Consider the following 10,192-nt stretch of genomic DNA (forward strand, 5'->3'; position numbering starts at 1 on the left):
TTTCAAATGAGTACTAATATTTTAAAACATTTTGGTGTTTGGTTTCATCACACCCCTTGAATTTCTGATTTCTTTCATAGAATTATCTAGCATTGCCCTAATATTAGATAGCCTTACCAAAAAACGTAAAACTAATTAGTGCATATATACATACACATCTAGCGTTCTAGTTAAATATTATTATTATTATTATTATTATTATTATTATTCAATAATTACAGAAGAAATAGAAAAAATACCCAGGCTCTTGCCATTCATAATTGCAAAGGTCCTGTTTTCCTTTGTAAATGGTAATGATCTGCTGAGCTGAATGACTGGTGTTCTCATTTCCCCCACAACTGGCAGAAGATATAGAAAGATAGTTATAATACCTTATGCATTGCGCAAAGCAAGGGGAAAGTTACTAGTTTGATGATGTAATCAGTGATCGATACTAATGTGAGATTCACCAATGTACTTCCATATACAAACTACCATAAAAGGATCTTTAAAATGAGTCCAGCACTCTTATTTCCATCCAGATATATTAAGTAATAATATCCCACAGTAATTTTTATCCCCAATACTGAAACTGTCAAACACTCTCTGCTGCAAATACTATTGAAATGTTATTGGAAACATCAAGGCACTAAGGAGATCAACCTCAAGGAAAGGTGTAGCCCTATTTTAAGTTATTATATCCTCTGACAAAGTGATATAGCTATGCACATACTAATGATCAGGAGTGGAATTTTTCTACTCCCCTTTTACCTTTCCTAGTTAATTCCACTTTTTCATGTCTCAGACCCATGCAAACAATGACATGCCTTCCACTCCCACTGGTTATGACCTTATTAACTCCTTTGCAATATTTTTTAAATTATTTTGATATGGTATGATCCATTTCCACAGAAGATAACACATGGTTGTATATGAGTGGTAATTTGACTAATGTATTTATATATTTTATGTGTTTAAGCATTTATCTACATGCATGCGAGTCTGAAACTAGAGTTACAAATAATTGTGAAGAAGCTTGTGGGTACTTCACTAAGCAAACTTGGGTCCTTGTCAAGAATAGCAAGGATCTTTTAGCTGCTGAGACAACTCTCTAGCTACTAAACAACCTATTATTCAAACAATTGCCTAGGATAGTCACACACAACTTTATTCCCAGTACTTGGAAAGCCAGAGACAGGTAAACTGCTCTATGAAAGACAGAAATGGGTACACAGTGAGACCCTATCTTAGGAGAGCACAAATGAATCAATTTACAATTGACAGTGGTCAGAGCCTGTGTTCATTACTCTCTCACAGTGTTGGGACACCATCTGCCATGAACCTGTACAGGTCTTATGTTTGTTGCCAGTCTCTGTGAGTTTTTATATATGCCTTCCTGCTTTGTATGAAATACACTATTCCTTAGAGCCTTTATTCCCTCTATCTCTTATTCTTTCATATAGATCCATGAATTTTGGGAGGGGTTTAATGACAACATGCCATTTAATAATGAATGCTCCAAAGTCAATATCTGCTCATTGTTCAATTGTGAGTCTCTAGGTTAGCTCCCATCTCTTACAAGAGGAAGCTTCTCTGGTGATGCCTGAGTGAGGTACAGATCTATGCATACATTAATAGTCATTTTATTGCTGTGCTTCATTATCAGAATATGGTTGAGTAAGAATAACTAACTCTTATAAGTTTATACATTTGGATGCTTAATCTTTGAAGAGTGGTGCTATTTGAGAAGGATAAGAAGGCCCAGAAGGTGTGGCCTTTTTGGAATAGATGTGACCTTGTTAGAGTTAGTGTGGAACTGGGGGTGGGCTTCAAAGTTTCAAAAGTACATAGTAGGCCTCTCTTTTCCCCTGCTTATGCTTTAGAATGTAGTTCTCAACTACTGCTCCAGAGCCTGACTGCAGGCAGTCATGCTCTCTGCCAAGATAATAATGACTGCTCCACTGAGATCCTTCTTTTAAATGCTCCCTCTTATAAATGTTCTCTTGGTCATCACATCTTTTTACAGCAATAAAAACGTTACTAAGATAGAGAATTTCTTAGTTAGGGTTTCCATTGCTGCAAAGAAACACCACAACCAAGGCAACTTTTATAAAGGACAGCATTTAATTTTGGGCTGACTTGTTTCAGTTTCAGAGTTTCAGTCCATTATCTTCATGAGAGGAAGCATAACAGCATCCTGGCAGACACAGTGTTAGAGAAGAATCTGAGAGTTCTTCATCTTGGTCCAATAGCCAGAACCATATTCTCCAGCAAGCTAGGAACAGATTGAAATCCCACACTGGGCAGAGCCTGAACATAGGACCCCAGTATCCTGGGAGCCTAGGAGCCTAGGAGCACAGGAGCATAGGAGCATAGGAGGCTTCCTATGCTCCTCCAATACAGCCATACTTTCTTTTTTTTTTCTTTTTTTTTTAATATTTTTATTAGGTATTTTTCTCAATTACATTTCCAATGCTATCCCAAAAGTCCCCCATACCCTACCCCTGAATCCCCTATCCACCCACTCCCACCTTTTGGCCCTGGCGTTCCCCTGTACTGGGGCATATAAAGTTTGCGTGTCCAATGGGCCTCTCTTTCCAGTGATGGCCGACTAGGCCATCTTTTGATACATATGCAGCTAGAGTCAAGAGCTCCGGGGTACTGGTTAGTTCATAATGTTGTTCCACCTATAGGGTTGCAGATCCCTTTAGCTCCTTGGGTACTTTCTCTAGCTCCTCCATTGGGGGCCCTGTGATCCATACTTTCTAATAGTCTCATTTTCCATGGGCCAAGTATATACAAACCATCATAGTTTACTCCCCACTGGCTCATTCAAGAACCTGAGTCTGTGAGAGCCATTCCTATCCAGAGAATAATGCAAAATGCATTTAATTACAACTTTAAAAGTCCTCGTAATCTATCACAACCTCAGCACTGTTTAAAAGTTCAAGGTCTCTTATAAGATTCATGCAATCTCTCTCTCTCTCTCTCTCTCTCTCTCTCTCTCTCTCTCTCTCTCTCTCTCTTTCTCTCTTTCTCTCTCTCTCTGTTGTTCATAAGGTTTTATTGAGTTTTAAAATGCTTTATCATTTTATAAAACATTTGTGTTTCTGAGATTTGGCTATCTCATTTAAAATAATGTTTTTGTTCAGTCCATTTCCTACAAACTTTATTTTTCTTTACAGTTGAATAAAATACTGTTGTGCATATGTATCACGTTTTCATTATCTATTAATAAGTTGGTAGGCAAATAGACTAATCCCATTCCTTAACTACTGTGGTAGAGCATCATTGAAATGTTAAATATAAATTTATGTAGATACAGTAATGAGAGTATATGTCCTAGAGTTATACAGCTGGACTGGGTAGTAACTGTATTTTTAGCTTCTTGAGAAATAACCATACTGATTTCCATAGTGGCTTCAACAGTTGATAATTCTACTAAATATATGAACATGTGTTTCTCTTTTTGCAGATTCTCACTGGCATGTGTTGTCTCTCCTTCCTGGACTCTCTCTCTCTCTCTCTCTCTCTCTCTCTCTCTCTCTCTCTCTCTCTCTCTCTCTCTTTAATGATGGTCATGTTCATTTCAATAATATTGATCAAAGCAGTTTTAATGTTCATGTCCTTTTCCTTGGTAGCAGAGGATGTTGAAAAATCTTAAAAATACTACTAGCCATTTGTAGTTTTCTTTTTGAGAACACTCCAGCTTCATGGCTTACATTTTAAATTGTTGCTTTTATTTTTGAAATATTTTTGAGTTATCTATTATTATAGTGATTAATCACTTATCCGATATTTATATAGAAATTCTTAGATATGCACAGCAACTCAAAATTCTCACAATACTCTAACCCGTATGAGGTCCAAAATTTTCTTAGGAAATAAATGAACCCACATTTATAGCTAAGGACAATAGTGTAATTTGGAAATAAGACCAACAGTGAATTAGACTCAACAGCTTTCATAAATAATAAAACTGTAAAAAGTCCACAAAAGTATTTCAAATGCCCCATCTGTTTAGACTCATTTTGCATAATTTTATCATAGTCTTAATATCTGGCATTAAGGTACACATAATTTACTACGTGATTTTTCTCCTAATATTATTTCAGATTTTAGAATAGGTATTATCCACAAACTATACATATTTGGACTTATTTTTATTTCTTCTGATTAAATGATCATATGTGTAGACATTATTTTCACACAGATACCCACACTCACATACACGCATAAATATACATCTATACATACAGACACACATACAACCATGTTTTTACTATTTACCAGTTGAGAAAAATTGGGAATTAAAAAAATAATGTTTGAGTTAAGGTGGGAATCACAAGTTAATGTCACCATCCAAGTGCTGGGGTTACCACAGCACACAAAACATGCCTGACTTTATTATACATTTCAAGTTTAATTTATAAATGTGTTTAGGAGCTTCTTAAGTATTAAATAATTGGTGATTTAAAATTTTATCCTATAAATATTTCAATTGCTTATATTTATTTTAATTAAATTTTAATAGTGTTCATGTTTGGCTATTTTATCTGACATTTCTTTTGAAACATGAAGTTAGAGAGTTTTAATATCTATAATTACTTATCCCCAAATAGTTTACTCATAAGTCACTCTTGTTAATTTAATCCCAGCCTGAGGGTACACAGGATAAATTTCTTGTTTCAGCTTAAATATAAAATGATACATGTCTTAATCTACTTGTCAGAATTCATCAAACTGTACATTAATGGTAATTATTGTGTATAACACTGTGTGCAATTTCTATTATCAGTAAAGTTGGTTTAAAATATACATAAGATTCTACTGCACACTCACAATGACTGAACATTCAAAATAATTGTTTGAAGTAATGGGTATTTTGGAAACCCTTAAAAATTGGCATAATTACAAGGGTATGTATCTTTGTTGAAACTCATTACCACTGTATTGAAGATGAAACCGTCCAATGAAATAGCATATATATCCCAGCACTATTGATTTTGATTTTTATACAACTTAATAGAACTTTTCTACTCTCTAATTATATTGTTTTCTTCTTCTAGTTTTCAGTTATCTTTTTTTCTAGTTACTTGTTATATAGGATATCATTTAATACCTTGGAGCTTAATATTCTTGTATTTCCTCTGTGTGTGTGTGTGTCTGTGTCTGTGTCTGTGTCTGTGTCTGTGTGTCTGTGTGTCTGCATCTGAGTGTGTGTCTATGTGTGTGTCTGTGTGCGTGTCTCTGTGTGTGTCTGTGTGTGCATGAACTATGAAAATGTGGTTTGATGATGTGTTTGTGTATGTCTGTGAATTTATGTGTGAATGTGGATGCACACATGCTTTGGTACACAGGTGGATAACAAAGGACAACAGTAGCTGTTAGGCATCATTTTCTACCTAGTTTGAGACAGGATGCTTATTGTTCTTTTCTTATTGCATTTATCAGGCTAGCTCACCCCCAAGCTTCTGGGGATTCTTGTTTCTACCCTCCATGTGTCCATAGATGTTCTGGAATTACAAGCACGTAATTATTTCTTTAACATTGATTCTAGAGATTTGAACTCAGATGCTCAATATGTGCCTGGCACTTTTACCTACTGACCTATATCTCAAGCTCAACTTTCAGATTCACATGGGTTTTCTAGTCTGATGCTCCTTGCAATGTTCTAGGGAAGCAGAGACAGGAAGATTCCTGGAACTCTGTCATTAGTAGGTAGGTGAATCAGTAATCTCCAGGTTGAGTGGAAGGCACTGTTGTTGACCTCTGATCTCCATATACAGGTGATGCATGCGCATGCATATGAACTTTAGGTCCATATAGCACAATGCAGATGCACACATATGAACTTCTAGATCCACATAGCACAATGCAAGTGCACACATGTGAACTTCTAGATCCACATAGCACAATGCATGTGCACACATATAACCTTCTAGATCCACATAGTACAATGCATGTGCACACATATAACCTTCTAGATCTACATAGCACAATGCAAGTGCACACGTATGAGCTTCTAGATCCACATAGCACAATGCAAGTGCACACATATGAACTTCTAGATCCACATAGCACAATGCATGTGCACACATATAACCTTCTAGATCCACATAGCACAATGCAGATGCACACATATGAACTTCTAGATCCACATAGCACAATGCAAGTGCACACATATGAACTTCTAAATCCACATAGCACAATGCAAGTGCACACATATGAACTTCTAAATCCACATAGCACAATGCAAGTGCACACATATGAGCTTCTAGATCCACATAGCACAATGCATGTGCACACATANCTTCTAGATCCACATAGCACAATGCATGTGCACACATATGAACTTCTAAATCCACATAGCACAATGCAAGTGCACACATATAACCTTCTAGATCCACATAGCACAATGCATGTGCACACATATAATCTCCTTGATCCACATATCACAATGCATGTGCACACATATAACCTCCTAGATCCACATAGCACAATGCAAGTGCACACGTATGAGCTTCTAGATCCACATAGCACAATGTATGTACACACATATGAACTTCCAGATCCACATAGCACAAAATAGTTGGATGAGTCTTGGCTGGTCAATAATAAGAGTAACACAGGTTTGTGGTCTCATGTAGCTAGACAGATTCTTTTCTTCTCCTCTATCACATAGTACCTTCCTGTGTGTGAGCTGATTCAAACCAGCTAGACAGAGTGGTGTGTGGGATTCTTCAGCATTTTGTTCTTTGAATTAGGCCAGTTACACCTGCTTCACTAATCTCTCACATTCATGCCCCCAACACAATTCAATCAGTCATATGATATATTTAACTATCATACAGGTTTGTGTTCCCTTGTCACAAATGTGATACTGAAAAAATTACTCTACCCTTTTCTTGATGTCATTTCGTTGTCAGGAAATCATTGTTCAGCTTCTGTATCTGTAGGTAAGCAAAAGGCATTGGCGAAACTCATCTGGATCTGATCCTCAAACCAATGAGTTCATCATGCTGCCATGATACAGGTATCCTGCCTACATACTGCTCTGTTATTTAGCCAAGTTATCACTGTTAATACCTCATTATGTAAAGTGTTTTACATGTAAAAGTTAAGGGAGAAAAACACAGCCCACTGATACAACAAGACCAAAACATCATAGTGTTCTAAGGATGGCGATATAAAAGTTAGTGTGTTTAAAACAACTGTGAATCTATCTTTGTGAAGTGGAGCTGTGTTTTAGTTCAGATTTAGATTCAAAATGTAGGGATGAAGAGCAAGCATTTCATCTCTGTAAATGACATAAAACCTGGGAGGAAGTGTGTGACTAAGGCAATTTTAGAGAGTTTACAGATGAAGGTTACTGAACACCGATGATTCAGACATTTGTAGCTAAATAATATGGAGGGACAGAAATGGAGCAGACTGAAGGAAAGGCCGTCTAGTGACCAGCCCTACTTGGAATCCATCCCATGCAAAAGCAGCAAACCCTGACACTATTACTGATAGTTAATATTGTGTTTGCAGACAGGAGCCTAGCATGGCTTTCCTCTGAGAGGCTCTACCAGCAGTTGGCTGAGACAGTTGAAGAACTCCTATGGAAGAAGAGACTGAAAGAAGGGTTGAAACAGCTGAAGGAGATGGTAACCCCATAGGAATACCAACAGTCTCAATTAACTCAGACGGCTGGGAGTTCCCAGGGACTAAGCTATTAACCAAAGAGCATAAATGGGCTGGTCTATTGCTCCTGGCACATCTGTAACAGAGAACTGCCTTGTCCAGCCTCAGTGGGAGAGGATGTACCTAATCCTGTAGAGACTTGATGCCCCAGGGGAGGGGGATGCCAGTGGAGAGGTTAAAGTGGGGGCTGGTGGTGAGTATCCACTAGGAGGCAAAGGGGGAAGGGAATGGGGAGAAAATCTCTTGGAGGGGGGACAGGGAAGGGAATAATATTTATATTGTAAATAAATGAATTTTTAAAAAGTATGTATTAACACACAAATTGCTTTAGTCATTTCATTTTTCAGTTATTGAAGTTATCATTGTCTAACATATTATTTTTCTCAAAGTAAAATATAATTGTACATAGCCCATAGGGTTTTTATCATGATTAAATGACTATATATGAAATCCATGTAAATTTGCTTTGCCTATAAAGGAGGCAAATGAATGAAAATACGAGTCCATGTAATGTTTGTTCCTAAGTTATTAACTATAAAACTTAGAATTACTGAAAAACAGTCTCTAGACATGCCTTCAGAACATATTTTTTTTGTCTAGCTAGAAACTGTTCGTTCTCTGAAGTAGTTGATTAAAGTTTCTAGTTATTGAGTTAAAACATTAAAAAATGTACTAGCTATGTTTTTCCTAATTTATTTCCATGGAATGTTCTTGAAGGAAACTAAAGACAGGCTAGTTTGGGGCATGTTTAATCTTTAGGTTTGGCGATGAGTAAGTAAAGCTTTGTTAAAATAATTAAGTCATTTGGTCTTTGGCAATTCATACTTTAATTAAATATATATCAATAAAGATAATACAGCATAAAATAATATTACAGTGGATTTAACGTTCACTCTCTCCTATGCTATTTAGATTAAAATAATTAAACTTGGCATATTTATTAAAGAAAAAACACATCAATTTAAGATTAGTCTTTAATGAATCCATTTGGTGGTAAAAATCTTTTGCATTAAAAATTTAAAACAGCTTATGAATATATTTTACTCCTGCAAATATACTAATGAATATTTAATACAAAACAAATGTTTAGTTTTAATTCTTCTTAAAGTGTATTTGTGTATGCGGTGTATGTAAATGTGTTAGAACATCATTTAAAACTGTCCTACTGTATGAAATATAATTAAATAAATTTATCCAAATGACTGGATGACATCAAGAGTTTTAAAACTTTTTCCATGTAGGTACAATATGAAATATCATATTCATAAAGTTAAAGAAAAAGTGGGGAAGGTATGAAAAGGTTCTCATATCTTTATGAGGTAAAAGACAGGGAACTTACATCTTCAAATACTCTGGCGTTTTTAGAGAGAAGCCCTTGTGCTATAAGTATTGAATCAGTCATAGAGAATCTTCATTTTTCTTAGATTAACCTAACCTCAAGTTTTAAAATTGCATCGACTTAAAGAGTCCTTAAAGTATTTAGCCAAAACGTAAAACAAAAACAAAAACAACAACAAAAAACACTCTTCAAGAAAACCATGAATGAATGTTTCTGAAAAACTGTTTACATAACATAGACTGGGCTTTCTTGTCTTGGCACACCTAGAAGACCACCCCTGCCCTGCCCCTGCAGGTGTCTGAAGTCTGATCTTCATCATAATCCTTTTCCATGATGGCATTGACTCTGCTTTTCCTCTCTTGTCCCTTGCTTTTGAGCCAAGTAGAGATTAATATATAATTTTCATTTCTATTAGTTATGTCAACACTATGTGAATTTCTTCTCAAATTGCATTTTTCTTTTCCCAGAAGAAAACTATTTCTTCCTTAACTAGGACTCAAAGTCTATTCTACTCACTAAAGATATTGAAAATAAAAAATTGCTCATGGTCACATGGCACACTTGGGATATCCCCAGGTACCCAATCTACTAATGTTTATATTTCTTGTTTTAATCAATCTCTGCCAATTTATCACCTGATAGCTTATTAAATCACACATCTTAATTCATTTTTGAAACTTAATTGTTTTATTTAGAAAATAGAACACCAGTATTTGCCTAGAGAATCACAAGACACTGTGTGTACATTTCCCATTCTATACTGATTCCTGCATAACTTTTGAAAATCTGTGACTTACCTGTTTTAGCAGGTGGAATTTTATAAAGCAAAGAATGAGGCTTCAGATAATGTATAGGCCATATTCTATATTCTGATACAAGAGAATCAATGGGTCCATCAGAGCACACACTTGGCCTTCACATTGACGATTCTTAGGGTTTACCAAAAGACCACATGGGCATTGGCAATAATTATTCACACAGATGTAACAAATACTTGTGTTTAGCCCTCTTTTCATTAACAAAATTAGTAATAAAAATGTACTTAGGTGGAAATAATCTGTATATTTCAGAGACTGTTAATTTGTTCTCTTCTTTTTAGCTGTATACTCCTTCTCTTAACAATTCTCTGAATAGATTTGGCCTTAAAAAACAATTTACAAGTGGGGCAGTCTCTGGATGGTTGTT

This window comes from Mus caroli, chromosome 10, assembly GCF_900094665.2.
Source record: "Mus caroli chromosome 10, CAROLI_EIJ_v1.1, whole genome shotgun sequence".
Classification (NCBI taxonomy): Eukaryota; Metazoa; Chordata; class Mammalia; order Rodentia; family Muridae; genus Mus; species Mus caroli.